The sequence below is a fragment of the Eriocheir sinensis genome, unplaced genomic scaffold, assembly GCF_024679095.1.
Source record: "Eriocheir sinensis breed Jianghai 21 unplaced genomic scaffold, ASM2467909v1 Scaffold692, whole genome shotgun sequence".
NCBI lineage: Eukaryota > Metazoa > Arthropoda > Malacostraca > Decapoda > Varunidae > Eriocheir > Eriocheir sinensis.
The window spans coordinates 127,179-142,599 of NW_026112045.1; positions in this window are offsets into that span (position 1 = coordinate 127,179).

Sequence of the window (15,421 nt, forward strand, 5' to 3'; positions counted from 1 at the left end):
ACACCGAAAAGAGTGAGTGAATACCAAGCGTGTGAATTCTGGGCCCCATACCAACCTAAGGGCCAGATTACTAAACTCCTCGGAGCCTTAGTACATCTGTTTTAAAGGCTTCCGCGGAAGTTGTCGGGGTTTCCATGGGTGGTTTCCTGAGCCTTGTGGTAGTTTTGCAAGGCTTCCGCGCTGCAGTGAACGGGGAAAACACTCATGTCAACCCAATGTAGCTCCTCTCTGGCCTTAAAAAATAGCCGTAACAAGGACCAGAAGCTTTTGTTAATACCAGTCGGGAGTTATAGGTGTTTCATTGGTTGTTTCCTGAGTCTGGTGTGTAGTTTTGCAAGGCTTCCGCGCTGTTAACGGGGAAAACACTCAGACAACCCAACGTAGCTCCTCTCTGGCCTTAAGAATAGTCATAACAAGGACCAGAAGCTTTTGTTAATACCAGTCTAAGGTTCTCCAGACACGACCGCGAGACGCGCTGCCAATACCGAGGACACAGCGTTAGCGTGTTTGCAGATCGAGGTTAAAAGGTTTCGTTTGGCCTCTTCCCCTCCCCTCCTCTCTTACGTTGACTCTAGTACTAAATTAGGCCCGTAGGGGGAGGCTTACACGGCTAAACCCTCTCTCGGTGGACTCTATTTGTGTGTGTGTGTGTGTGTGTGTGTGTGTGTGTGTGTATCTGTCTGTCTGTCACTTCTCGTACGTCTCTCTCTCTCTCTCTCTCTGTCTATTCATCTATCCATCTATATATATCAATCTGTTTGTCTATCTATCTGTCTATTTATCTATCTACCTTTCGTCCTATTACTGGTATTATATAAAAAATCTCTTGTATTCCTTCCCCAGATCTCTTTTAGTTCATATTTCCGAGTTTACGGAAAGAAGCCATGCCAATAGGTGTTGTAATAGGCTTGCCATTGGTGTCGAAATAGGCTTAACATTGTTTTCGTGTTGCCCTGGCAAACACGCAACTCAATCCACAACACAACACAACACAACCTGGCGTGAAAATATAATATGGATTTGATGGTGAAGTTGCAGGAAAAGACTCTGTGTGTGTGTGTGTGTGTGTGTGTGTGTGTGTGTGTGTGTGTGTGTGTGTGTGTGTGTGTGTGTGTGTGTGTGTGTGTGTGTGTGTGTGTGTTTTGAGGCAATGGAATGAAAACTAAATGTCGATATTGTTCTTTTATAATAAAATATACTTATTTACCAACCGACGTGACTTCCTTCCTGGTAAACTGAATAATTTCCTTCTCCTCTTCTTATCTTCTCCTGCTTTCTTCTTCCTGTCTATTTCCGTCTCTCATCTTCGTTCTCTCCTTCCCTTCCTCCTCTCGTCTGTCCCTCCTGTTCCGTGTTTACCGCCACTGGCTCGCCCTGAATGTCTCCCTTTAATAATTATAATTAACTCCCGTTGCTCTGGGTGTGCTGACCGTGAACCAATTAGTTAATACAGGTGGTGGCTGAGTGGTTAGCGTGCGGGCGTGGTGTTATGGAGAACTCGGTTTACGTCCCGCCCGCCTCCACAAGCTGACAATTTTCAGTCATCGCCGAGTGGCTTTAAACTACCCACATGTTGTCCTGAAGACCACCTGTCAACCCGGACTCTGGCGAAACTCTACAGTGGAGCAAAGATGAGTTCCGGCCGACAGCATGAGCCAGACAAGATGACCACATTACAAACTCTTGCCTGCAACACGAACGGCTAGCTGACCAGCAGGCCCCATCAAAATAGCCTACCGGTGCAATAGGCCGAACGTAAAACAAAGATATAAAGGTACGTAAAATAAAACTACGTAGCTGGGTGTTACCTGTTTTAAGTGTTACTTTTAAGGTGGAGCGTGTCAGTTTTAATTTAAGTCGCGAACTGGTATCTCACTCGTCACAGGGCCGGTGTTTCCGTGGCCTGCTTCATAATTTGATTGTAGTAGGTGAGACAACAAAATAGCCTTTAGTTAAATGATGTGTGGCCGAGCGGTAGCCGTTATAAGTTCACTTTAAGTTCACTTTAGTTCTCTTCTCACAGGGACATTAAAGGTGTGATGAGTTTTAACTATATTAACAGTTTTACACAATTACAAAGTTTACGTGAGCAAGTCGAAAGCCAGCCACACCACAGAGGAGGATATCACCAGCCACCTGCTGCCCACTGTCTTCTCTCTATATATATATATATATATATATATATATATATATATATATATATCGCCAATTCATACGCAATCCTCAATTTCTACTCATTAGATCTACTGTAGAAAACGGAGCTGCTACAAAGAAATAACTATTGTCAAAGCAAAGAATGACGGACACTATTTCAACTACTCACAGGTTATATTTTGTTAGATGTTTAATTTCACACTATTATGTACTGCCTTCATGCCCCTGACAGGAGTGCTAACAGGAGTGACGCGCACAACGTGACAAACACTCCTGCTCGTTTATGGCAACAGTTCACACTGAGAAGCTGCCCGAGCTGTCACTAACTCGAGCACCTCAATACTTTTCCCACTCGCCAGACCTTTTTCCTTTTCCCCCCGAGAGCCCGTCGCCGCACGTCCCGCCCCTCAAGCGTTGCGTCGTGGACCCGTCATCCCCTAGTTACCCTTCCTGCCCTATCTCAAGCATCAGCAGTGACGGACCTCGCGCAGCCATATCTTGGGCATCAGTGCGTGCTGGCGTGAGTCCTGCTGTCCGCCCTGTCACTGGCCGCCCGCCACCCACCCATCAAGGCAGGAAGGGTGCCGCCAAACTGTTTTCCGCCTTGCTGGGTCAGAGGGCCGTTGGTCAGTATTCTTAAACGCTTCTGCCCTCACATCAGCTATTTCAGAGGCCAAAGGGGATTAATCGGGTTTTAAGGAGAGTGTCTTTTGGTTCATGGCTTTCGTAGGAGTTGTGGGCCTTTCCTGAGGTAGCTTTTTGACCGCGGTTGGAGTTTGACCATAAACTCTTAAAAACACTCATTATTACTGTTTTGACAATAGTGGGAGTTTGACAAGGCTTCTGTATCATGAACTCTTAAAAACACTCATTATTAAACATTTCGTCGCCCAGGCTCATACGTTTGACATGGCTTTCGTAGGAGTTAAGGACGTTTCCTGGGGGTAGTGTTTTGACCACAGTGGGAGTTTGACAAGGCTTCTGTACCATGAACCCCAAAAGCACACATGAGAACGCATTTTACCTGTTTTTTGGCCTTTAGAAATAGTTGATGTGAGAATCTGTAGCGTTTAAAAATACGGCACTATATATTGACCTCTCTTTCGGCCACCTCTTGATTCTTTTTATAGGAGTAGCGAGTAGCGGGCTTTTTTTATTATTGTTTCCTTTTTTTGTGCCCTTGAGCTGTCTCCTTTGTTGTAAAATAAAATAAAAAAAAACAGCTGGAGACGAGAGTTTACTAGTGTGGGAGTCTTTGCAGTCTTTTATCTGCTATTAATATCTGTATCCCGCCTCTCATTGATCTCGGTGTTTGCTCTGACGAGGCTCGCGTGTGTGGCAATAGTCTAGGCTTCAGGAAATCTCAGGGTCACTCACGGCAAAGTATAATGTGATAGGTGTGTGTTGGGGGGTTAGTTTCTCCTCCTCCTCCTCTTTTTCTTCCTATCCCTTTCCTCTTCATCTTCTTCCTCTTCCTCTTCCTTTAATTTCGAGATTTCCCTTTCTTCTATGCATAAAAAAAACTAAGATTTCCATGTCCCTTTCTTCCTTAAAGGCACATGGTGTTCTCTTCTAACTGTTTCCTGCCGGCACGTTGCCGGAGGGAGAGGTGGGTGGGGAGGAGCCTTCATCTATTCTGTCCTGTTCTACCACACGTAGATTACTAGTAGTAGCGGTAGTAAACAGACACCCTCGCCATAGACCGACAGGTCTTCTGGTGTCTGTTCTTCCTATGTATTTCATCTCCTTTCTCCTACCTCTCTTCTTCCTCTTTCTCCTTTCTCCTCCACCCTTTCCTTTTCCGTTTCCTCTTCATCTTCTTCCTCTTCCTCTTCTATTAACTTCGAGATTTCCCTTTCTTCTATCTCTTTCTACCTCTCTTTTTCCTCTTTCTCCTTCCTCCTCCACCCTAACCTCTTCCCTCGCCTCTTCATCTTCTTCCTCATAGTTGCTAATACTCCACTCTTTTCTAACTTTGATACCAATTTGTTACCTATTCTCTCATCTAATTTTACTCCCATGTCTCCAGAACTTAAGCATCGCCACAATAGTCCGTTTAATTTGTATGGAGGTGGTGTATGCATATCCTTCGGTTCTCCTTCAATGTGCCTTAGCTGCTAATCCTCCTCTACTGCCCTCCTTGAACCCAGCCCTGATACAGCACAAAGGGATTCTGAAATCATTCTATTATCAATTCTACCATCTCTTTTTACTCCCATGTCCACAATAGTCCGTGTAATCGTCATGGGGTGGTGTATGCATTTCCTGGTGGCCTCGTGTAGTGTCTCATAGCTGCTAATCCTCCTCTACTTCCCTCCTTGAACCCAGCCCTGATACAGCACAAAGGGATTCTGAGATCATTCTATCTATTCTACCATCTCTTTCTGCTCCCATGTCCACAATAGTCCGTGTAATCTTCATGGGGGTGGTGTATGCATATCCTGGTGGCCTCGTTTAGTGTGTCCTAGCGGTTAAACCTCCTTCTCTTCCCTCCTGCAGCCCGGCCGTCGCTCCTTGCCGCCTCCTTCCCGCTGTCCCGTCGTGTTGTTCCCTCACCTTCACGCCTGGCCGCCCGTCCCAAGCATTCTGGAACATTGCCCCGCACATAAACTTTCCGGCGCCTCTCCACCACCTCCACCACCTCCTCCACCACCACCACCATCACCATCTCCCCCACCACCACCACCAGCACCATTTCCCCACCACTACCACCATCACCATCTCCCCCCCTTGTGCCTTTCGCCTCGCCCTGTCCTCTTAATCTTCTTTGTCTTCCATTAGCTTTATTACCTTTTAACTTTATTTTCATCCATTTCTTCCTCCTCCTTCCTCCTCCACTTCTTTCGTTTTGCTTCCTCTTCCTCTTCCTCTTCCTTTAACTTCGAGCTCTTTCTCCTCCTCCTCTTCTTCCTTTCCCTTAACTCTTCATCTTCTTCCTCTTTCTCTTCCTTCCTTCTCTTCCTCTTTCTTCTTTCTCCTACCCCCCTTCTTCCTCTTTCTTCTTCCTCCTTCTCCACTTCTTTCTTTTCCCTCTCCAATTCATCTTCTTCCTCTTCCTTTAACTATGAGCCTCCTTCTTCCCCTTCTTCCTCCTCCTCCTTCCCTCCTTCCTCCACTTCCTTCTCCTTCTTACTCTTCATCTTCTTACTCTTACCTTTTGATTTCTTTTTTTCTTTCTCCTTTCAACTTTTCAATCATCTTCCTTCTCTTCCATTTCTTCTTTTCCTTCTTCTTCTTCTTCTTCTTCTTCTTCTTCTTCTTCTTCTTCTCATTTTCTCCGTCTCTTCCTCTTCCTCCTGTCTGTCTGTCTTGTCTCTTACCTCCTCCTCTTCTTCTTCCTCTTGTTCCTCTTCATTACCTTTTAACTTTCTTGCCTTCCAATTCTTCACCCTTCTCTCTCTCTCTCTCTCTCTCTCTCTCTCTCTCTCTCATTCACACCTGACATCTGCTGAGAGAAGGACGACTCACCCCTGCTGCGCTCCACAACCTCGCTTCCTGTGTTTTCGTCGTGCTCTTGGGATTGCGTTTGCTTTCACGTGCGTTTGTGTGTTCTCGCTTGTGGACCTTGTGTGTTGCCTGTGATTTCCCGACACGTGTTTGGTGTGTGTTCGCTTGTGGTTTCTGCCTGTGGTTGCCTCTGTGATTTGTGTTTCCGGTGTTTTTGCGTGTGATCTGGCTGTTTCCGGGTGTTCTATGTGGGTTTCAGAGTGATTCAAGTGTGTTGTGTTTGGTGTTTTTGTGTGATTTGGCTGCTTCTAAGTGTACTATGTGGGTTTCAGAGTGTTTTGAGTGTGCTGTTTTGTTTCGGTGTTTTTGCGTGTGATTTGGCTGTTTTCGAGTGTGCTGTGTTTCGAGTGTGTTGTGTTTCCAGTGCTTTTGCGTGTGATTTGGCTGTTTATAGTGCTCATGTGGGTTTCAGAGTGTTTTGAGTGTGCTTGTATTTCCGGTGTTTTTATGAGTGACTTGAGGGTGTTTAGTCGTGCTTGTGCTTGGGTTTCTGAGTGTTTCGTGTGTCCCGAGTGTGACTTTGTGTTCCCGAGTGTCTCACGAGTGATTTGGGTGTGTCGACAACCCACCCTTTGAATTCCCTGAGGATTAAATCTGCTCCTCCTCACTACACCCTCTTTAAATCCCCTAGAGGATTAACACTTCCTACACCCCTTTCCCTCACCTCACCTAAGCCCCCACCCCCCCTCGCTCACCTCACATCCCTTTTGCTCCTCCTCATCCCCTAGAGGATTAGCCCTTCCTACTCCTCCCTCACCTCCACATATTTCTAAGCCCTCCCCCCCTCACTCACCTTACCTCACATCCTATTTACCCATCCCTTCACCCACCTTACCTCGCCTCTTTCTTAACCTTTCTTGTTCTCACACACCTCACTCACCTCACATCCCTTCCTACTCCTCTCTCCCACTTACCTCCTTTCCCAAACTCCCTCTCACTCATCTCACCTATTTCCTAACCCTCCTTGATCTCACACACCTCACTCACCGCCTCCCTTTCCCCCTCTCTACTCACCTCACATCCCTTCCTACTCCTCCTCTCTCCCACCTCACCTATTTCCTAACCCTCCTTGATCTCACACACCTCACTCACCGCCTCTCTTTCCCCCTCTTTACTCACCTCACATCCCTTCCTACTCCTCCTCTCTCCCACCTCACCTATTTCCTAACCCTCCTTGATCTCACACACCTCACTCACCGCCTCCCTTTCCCCCTCTTTACTCACCTCACATCCCTTCCTACTCCTCCTCTCTCCCACCTCACCTATTTCCTAACCCTCCTTGATCTCACACACCTCTCTTTCCCCCTCTTTACTCACCTCACATCCCTTCCTACTCCTCCTCTCTCTCACTTTTCCTCCATTACTAAACTACCTCTCACACACCTCACCCCCTTTCCTGATCCCCTTCACTCTGTGTTTTTATCTCTTTCATTTCATCTAAGATGGCGCCTAAGAAGTGCAGTACATGTAACGGTAGCTTCTCAGCTCACTTTTTTACAGGGCGTTCTGCTGTCTGTCGACTGTGTCTCTCCAGGCAGCATCTCGAGACAAGACTGCAGGAGCAGGAAGAGAAGATGGAAGAAGGCCAGAATAAAATAATAGAGCTTTCTCTCACCAGGCAGCATCTCGAGACAAGACTGCAGGAGCAAGAAGAGAAGATGGAAGCAGGTCAGAATAAAATAATAGAGCTTTCTCGCACTGTTGCCTCCTTGCAGGAAGTCATCCAGGCTAACGTTGCTGTGGTGCCAAACCCTTCTCCAACCGCCCCATTGCCCTCAGCGGTACCGTCGACACCAGCGGACAACACCACGCAACGGGAGGATGCTAGTGGCACCGACCATGATGGCTTCATCGTCGTGAATGGAGGAGCCAAACCAGCCAGACAAGCGATTTATCCTGTTCATTGCTTCAACAGATTTGCCATTCTGGAGGAGGAGGACGAGCAGGAGAGCACCTTCCTGGTGGGTGACTCCATGATTCGCCAGCAGGTCGTTGAGTTCTGCGGCAGAGTTCCTCGTCGAAGACGGAACTATTGCTATCCTGGTGCTGGGATCGACGACATAACTGCTGCTCTTGAGGAGATCTCCCCCCAGGCTACTAATGATTCACTGTTTGTTATTCACACAGGTACGAACGACGTCACCACGACCTGGTCTGAGGAACTCCTGAGAAGTACCGTAGGCTCATCCAGCAGTATAAGTCTAAATCCCTAACATTTTGATTTCAGGAGTTCTACCACGGACTTGCGGAGAGCGACTTTTCAGTAAGGCCTTCAGCCTAAACAACCGCTTACAGACTCTTTGTAGGAGCTTGACGTGGAGTTCCTAAACGCATGGGACAATTTCTATGGACAAATGAGCTCTTCCACAGGGACGGATTGCACCTTAAGGCAGTCACTTAATAAGAGCGACTCACTGATATTAGAGACTTTAACCTCCCCATATCGACTGGACACTGTCAGGTACAGAAGGCGAGTCACATAGAATGATCGAATTTCTAGAAGAAAATTATCTAAGCCAAATGGTTTCTGAGCCAACTCGACAAAATAATATACTGACCTTGTTATAAAGACCCAAGATAACCTAGTCAGTAGTGTCACGGTAGGAGAACACCTCGGTTCTTGCGATCATAAATTAGTGCGCGTCGACATTAAAGCTCAATCATCAGTGACTGAAAATAAAGTAAAGGTGCCCAATTTCAAAAGAGCTAACTTCGTAGAAATCCGACAAAACTAACAGAAATACAACTATCAGATGACGGCAACGTAGAGGAAGCCTGGCTGTTTTAAAATCACTTACTCATTCAGCAGAACACATTCATCCCCTTGTGCGAGAAGCGAATTAACAGTAATAAAAGCCCACCGTGGTTTAATAGCGAAATTAAACAATCAGTCAATGAGAGAAAATTGTTTTACAGGTTAAAGAAAGAACAAAGCACGCCCGAAAACATTAGACTTTATAATGATGCCAGGCGACGAGTAAAAAGACTAGTAGGTCAGGCAAAGCGTAGATATGAAGAAAATATTGCAGCCAACTGTAAAAATAATCCGAAATCTTTCTTCAGTTACATAAACAACAGAAAGGCGATCAAAAGTGGTATTGGACCTTTAACAAACAGCGACGGTGCACTAGTGACTGACAGCCAACACATTGCAAACCTCTTAAACAATTACTTTTCCTCGGTGTTTAATACTAACAGTCTTCCTCTCGCTACCACCAACACCAGTACTATTGTAAATCTCGAGCATGCATTGCCTAATTTTGAAATAACAACCGATAAAGTCCTTAAAGCTCTCCATTCACTTAAAACAAATAAAAGTCATGGACCTGACAAAGTATATCCAACTCTGCTGAAAGAAACAAAGAGCGAAATACTCTCCTCCCTCACAACCGTATTCAATATGTCCTTGCGACAAGGCATCGTCCCTTCAGATTGGAAAAAGGCTAACGTGACACCGATTTTCAAGAAAGGAGACAAAAAAAGTACCAGGTAATTACAGGCCCATTAGTCTAACTTCGGTTGTAGGTAAGCTACTTGAGGGCATAATTAGAGACAAAATTGTGAGTTACCTTGAAAGCCACTCATTGATTGGGGACTCACAACATGGCTTCCGAAACAAAATATCCTGCCTATCAAACCTATTAACCTTTTATAACGACCTCTTCACTGTTTATGACGTAACCAAATCACTGGACGTAGTCTATCTTGATTTCCAGAAAGCGTTTGATAAAGTCCCGCATCATAAATTACTTTACAAATTAAAGCAAATAGGTATTGACGGTCAAGTAAACCAATGGATCGCGAATTGGTTGAGCAACAGACAACAAAGAGTAGTGATTGACGGATTTAACTCAGAGTGGGCGCCTGTCACTAGTGGCGTCCCTCAGGGCTCGGTCCTTGGCCCAGTGCTCTTCAGTATTTACATCAACGACGTGGATGTTGGACTCAATAACCGCATTAGTAAATTTGCAGACGACACAAAGATTGGTAACTCGGTTCTCACTGACGAAGACAGGCAAAGCCTCCAAGAGGATTTGCACAAAATTTCAGCTTGGTCGGATAGATGGGAGATGCCCTTTAACGTAGACAAGTGCCAGGTCCTTCAAGTTTTATGGATGTATAAGAAGTTCGAATACGAAATGCGCGGCGTTAAACTCAAAGCGTTCAATGCGTCAATGACTTGGTGGTCATAATCGCATCAAAACTCAAATGCTCACAGCAATGCATCGATTCAGCAAATAAAGCGAATTGAATGTTGGTCTTAATTAAAAGAAACTTTGTATTCAAGAATAAAGATGTAATACTCGCGCTCTACAACAGTTTTGTCAGACCACAATTGGAATATGCGGTACATTTTTGGTCCCCACCATTCAAAGGACATTGCTAAACTAGAAGGTGTTCAGCGTCGGGCAACGAAAATGATCCCTTCCTTGCGCAACAAATCCTACGAAGAAAGGCTTTCTACCCTTAACATGTTCTCTTGAGAAACGTCGCCTCCGAGGAAAACTGATCGAATGTTTTAAAATACTTAATGGTTTCACGAATGTAGACAGATCAACATTGTTTATGATCGATGACACTTTGCGCACGAGGAACAATGGCGTAAAACTCAGATGTAGACAAGTAAATTCAGACTGCACCAAATTTTTCTTCACCAACGTTGTAGTGCGAGAATGGAATAAGCTTCCACCATCAGTGGTCCAGTGTAACACGATTGACTCCTTCAAAATAAGCTCGACCGTCACTTCCTTCAACTTAATATCAACTAGAGTAGAAATGCAACGTTTTGGAGTCTTCTGATTAATGTAAAATCAATTAGTTTTCATGACAGACCACCCATTCTGGACCATGGGTGCTGTGTGGTATGATTTTCTATGTAAATGTAAATCTCTCTCTCACCGAACCTAATCAGTCCTAATTTCTTGAACTTGTCTCTCTCTCTCTCGGTCCTTCAAGCTAACTCAAAATAGCATCAACGTCAGGTCTTTTGAGGTAACTTTTTTCACCTTATTAGACCGTCTTGTTCCCTTCTCGGCGCGGGAGTTCAGTGGAAAGGATCAAAACAACGAACTGGAAGGAGAGGCTTGGAAAGGCAATTTTCAGGTTTAGTGCCATCGTTCATTAGCAGAAAGGATATCAAATGCCTTAGTTTTTGCCTCCTCAGATGTCCTTCCTTTCTGAGAGCTTTCTCGGCGTTCGAAATTGAAGTGGAAAGGATCAAACACCAGGTGGAAAGGTTAAGTAGGTTTAGTGCAGTCGTTCATTAGCAGAAAGGATATCAAATGTCTTATATTTGTCCTCCTGAGACGCCCTTCTATACGCAGTTCTTTCTCCGCGTCTTTGTTTTCGGTGCGAGATTGGAGTGGCAACGATCAAAACAACAGACTGGAAGGAGAGGGTTGGAAAGGCTCCGTAGGTTTCGGGCATTCGTCCATTATAGCAGAAAGGTTATCAATCCATTATGTTTTGCCCTCTTAAACGTCATTTCTTATAGACAGTGATTCTTCAGCGTCCTTGTTTCTCGGTGCGAGGTTGAAGTGGCAACGATCAAAACAATAGACTGGAAGGAGAGGGTCGGAAAGGTAGGTTTCGGGCATTTGTTCATTAGCAGAAAGGTTATCAATCCATTATGTCTTGCCCTCTTAAACGCCCTTTCTTAGTTGATGATTCTTCAGCGTCCTTGTGTCTCGGTGCAAGGTTGAAGTGGAAGCGATCAAAACAACCGACTGGAAGGAGAGGGTGGAAAAGATACTAGGTTTCAGGCATTCGTTCATTAGCAGAAAGGTTAGTAATCTCCCTTGTTTAGCCTCCTGAAAAACCCTTCCTTGCACAGCGATTCCTCAGCGTTTTTGTGTCTCGGTGCGAGGTTGAAGTGTCAACAACTTAAACAATAGAATGAATGAAGAGAGCTGGAAAGGTTAGTTAAACTTAGTGCACTCGTCCATTAGCAGAAAGGTTGTCAATCCCTCATATTTCCCCTTCTTTAACGTCCTTATACGCCCTTATATTGCTTCCACAGCGTCCCTGTTCTCTGTGCGGGATTGAAATTGAAAAGATGAAAACAGTCTGAATGGAGGGCGGTGATTCGTTCAGTAGCAGAAGGTTTAGCAATCCCTCATCTTTCGCCTTCTTAAACGTCCTTATACGTCCTAATTTTCTTCTATAGCGTCCTTGTTCTCTGTGCGGGATTCAAATTGAAAAGATGAGAACAGACTGAATGGAGAGGACGGTCATTCGTCATTAGGAGAAAGTTTATCAATCTCTCATGTTTTGTCGCCTTAAACGTCCTCATTCGCCTTACACAGTGCATCTTCAGCGTCTCCTGGTGCGGGATTGAAATTGAAAAGATGAAAACAGTCTGAATGGAGCAGGCGGTCATCCGTTCATTAGCATGCAGCAAGTTTATCAATCTTTCATGTTTTGTCTCCTTAAAAGTCCCTACACGTCCTTACTCTGCTTCCTCCACGCCCTTGTTGTCGGCGTGGGGTGCGGGAGACCGATGACGGGCTTGTTGAGTGGTGGAAATAGTTGCCAGGTCGGTTTCCGCCGCTAATACTTTTATAATTGTGCTGTTTTGATCCCTCTCGCCGCCGCTACGATGGAACGCCGCATACCCCGACACTTTGGGGTCGTGGGAGCGGTGACGGAACTGTTTGTTAATACCCAACTTCCAACAGAGAGTCAGTCACCACTCTTAAGCTAATGATCAATATAGTTATCCAGGAGAGAGAGAGAGAGAGAGAGAGAGAGAGAGAGAGAGAGAGAGAGAGAGAGAGAGAGAGAGAGAGAGAGAGAGAGAGAGAGAGAGAGAGAGAGAGAGAGAGAGAGAGAGAGAGACGACGGATGAAAAAATGGGAGGCAAGAAAGTTAAAAGGTAATGAAGAGGAACAAGAGGAAAAGGAAGAAGAAGAAGAGGAAGAGGTAGAAGAAGAGGGAAGAGGAAGAAGAAGACTGGAGGAAGATGATGAGATGGAAAAAATAAAAGTTTACAGGTACGAGAAGGAGAAGAAGAGGGAGAAAGGAAAAGAAGAAGTGGAAGAGAAGGAAGATGAGTGAAAAGTTGGAAGGGGAAAGAAGAAAAAGAACTGCAAAGGTAAGAGGAAGAAGATGAAGAGGAAATGGAAAAAAAAGAGGAGGAAGAAGAAAAAGAAGTTCAAAGGTAAGAGGAAGAAGATGAAGAGGAAGTTGAAAAAGAAGAGGAGGGGCAAGAAGAAGGAGGAAGAAGGTGAAGAAAAGGTATTCTCTTTGGTCTTGCTTCCCCACCTTAGCAAGTGTTGTGTTCTCAGCTACAGCGCCGGACAGCCACGTGTAGTTTTTGTAGCACGTTCTACTTTTTACTTTGCCACTCATCTCCTCATTCTTTTACAGGAGCAGCGGCCTTTCTTGTTATTAATTATTCTTCCCTTTGAGCTGCTTCCTTTACTGTAAAAAAATGTATTTTCCCAATTTATCCGGTCCTCCACTGTGGGATGTTTTGTACTGTTTGTTAGTTGATGTTTTTGTTTCATGTCTTTTATGACTTTACTTTTCTCTTTCGTAGGAGCAGCGATTAGCGTTTTTTCTAAGCTTTAATTTTTTGTTATTAATTATTCTTCCCTTTGAGCTGCTTCCTTTACTGTAAAAATGTATTACCCCAAATTAGCTGGTCCTCCACTGTGGTATGTTTTGTACTATTTGTTAATTGATATTTTTGTTTCATGTTTTTGGCCACTCTGTTCTTTTCTCTTTTGTGGGAGCTGCGATTAGGGTTTTTTTCTACCCTTTCTTTTTTGTTGCCCTTGAGCTGCTTCCTTGACTGTAAAAAAAAGAGTCTTCCTCTGTACAATAATTCTGCCTCTTCCTCGGCCTCCCTCTCCATCATTTATCATATTCGGCACGTCACGCCATAAAATGTATTCCTCCAGATTTTCGTCGATAAATTTGTGTTTTCTGAGCGTTAATTAATCTCTACAGCATGCCGTAGCTATGCAAACTAATGTCAGGCACATATTTTTAAACATACCGGGACTCACACACTCACATTTGAAAAGCTTTGGTAGAGGTTGTGTTGTATTTTCATGCGTAGTGTGTGTTTAGTGATAGTTTGACAAGGCTTCTCTACCATGAACGTGGAAAAAAACACTCATGAGAACCCGACTAATCTCCTTTGTGGCCTTGGGAAATATCTGTTGTTGGAGCCGAAAGCGTCTGAGAACACGGGCCTTCGTAGAGGTTGTGTTAGTATTTTCATGAGTAGTGTTGTGAGCCTAGTGATGGCTTGGCAAGGCTTCTGCACCACGAGAACCCGACTAATCTCCTTCGTGGCCTCGGGAAATATTTGTCGTGAGAGCCGAAAGCGTCTGACAATAGGGGACCAGTTTTCAAGTTTCGTGAGACCCTTGAACTGGTCGATGTGTTGGCCTGAGTTGTCTTCCCATCTATTAACGGCTTTACCGGAAGGTGCTTAAGATGGCCTGGAGAGTACTAGGGAGCTCTTGTGAAGGAGGCTGACACACACACTCACACACACACACACACACCACACGGCGCCATTGTTTACACAGACACTTAGTTGGAGCTCCTCGTATTTTGCAAGACTTCCAGAGACTCAGGGCTTCTACCGCACCAGGACTAGCACTGCAAGTTGCCTAAGGTTGCCGTTTACTAGCTAGGGCTACTTGGTAGCACAGTGCTTTTGGACTCTGTCGTTTTTTGCTATGCAAAATCAAGCTACTGAGTCCAAGGCCCCTCCTGGCTGGATTCCCGCCATTGCGCATGCGCAATGGAGCTAGTGTGACGTCACTACCAGCGTCAGCACAACGTCACAGCGGCTAGTTTGCTCAAACATGGACTCGTCGACCTTCAAGCTGCTGTTGGAGGCCCAGGAGCGAGCGTACAAGTTCAGACTAGATGTGGTCGTCAGGCAGCTAAACGACCAAGTTACCAAGTTGGATAAGAAAGTGGCAGAACTAACAACTAGCCTGGAATTTACTCAGAGGGAAGTCGACGACCTTAAATCTAATGCCAAAGAACACGAAAAGGAGAAAAAGGAAGACAGAAGCAAAATAGACACACTTAACCAGCAACTTCAATCATCTCATCTTAAAATTAAAGAACTAGAAGAACAAGTCACTTATCAAGAAGACTACAGCCGCAGGAAGAACTTGAGAATAAGTGGACTGGAGGAGAGAGGAGATGAAACCTGGGAGCAAACTGCAGCGGCTGTGACATCTCTCCTGAATCAAAACTGCAGATACCAGGAATTATATTGATCGCGCGCACAGGGTTGGTCAACGCCGAGATGCCAGGCCCCGCCGCGTTGTGGCGCGCTTCGCTCGTTATGGGGATCGAGACGCAGCAATCAGACGAGGAAGACACCTGAAGGGTACTAACATATACCTGAATGAAGATTTGTCTGCAGCTTCTCTAGCAATCAAGAATGCTCAGATGCCCTTGCTCAAGCAGGCAAGGGCTGAAGGAAAAGTAGCTTTCTTCCGACACACCAAACTGATCATTCGGGACAAGACGTTTGGAAGTGCTACTGGACTGGACGTGCGGGCTGGGCGCGCGGCTGAAGCTGGAGGCTGGGGCTTGCGTGGCGGCCAGGTGCCAGTGACTGCCGTTGCTGGTGCTGGTGATGCTGCTGATGGTGCTGACGCTGCTGCTGGTGCTGTTGGTGCTGCTGGCGCTCCTGATGGTGCTGGTGATGCTGATGGTGATGGTGGTGTCGTCCGTGTCGAGGCGGCTGGGGCGTGGGGTGGTGTGGACAACACTCGCTCTC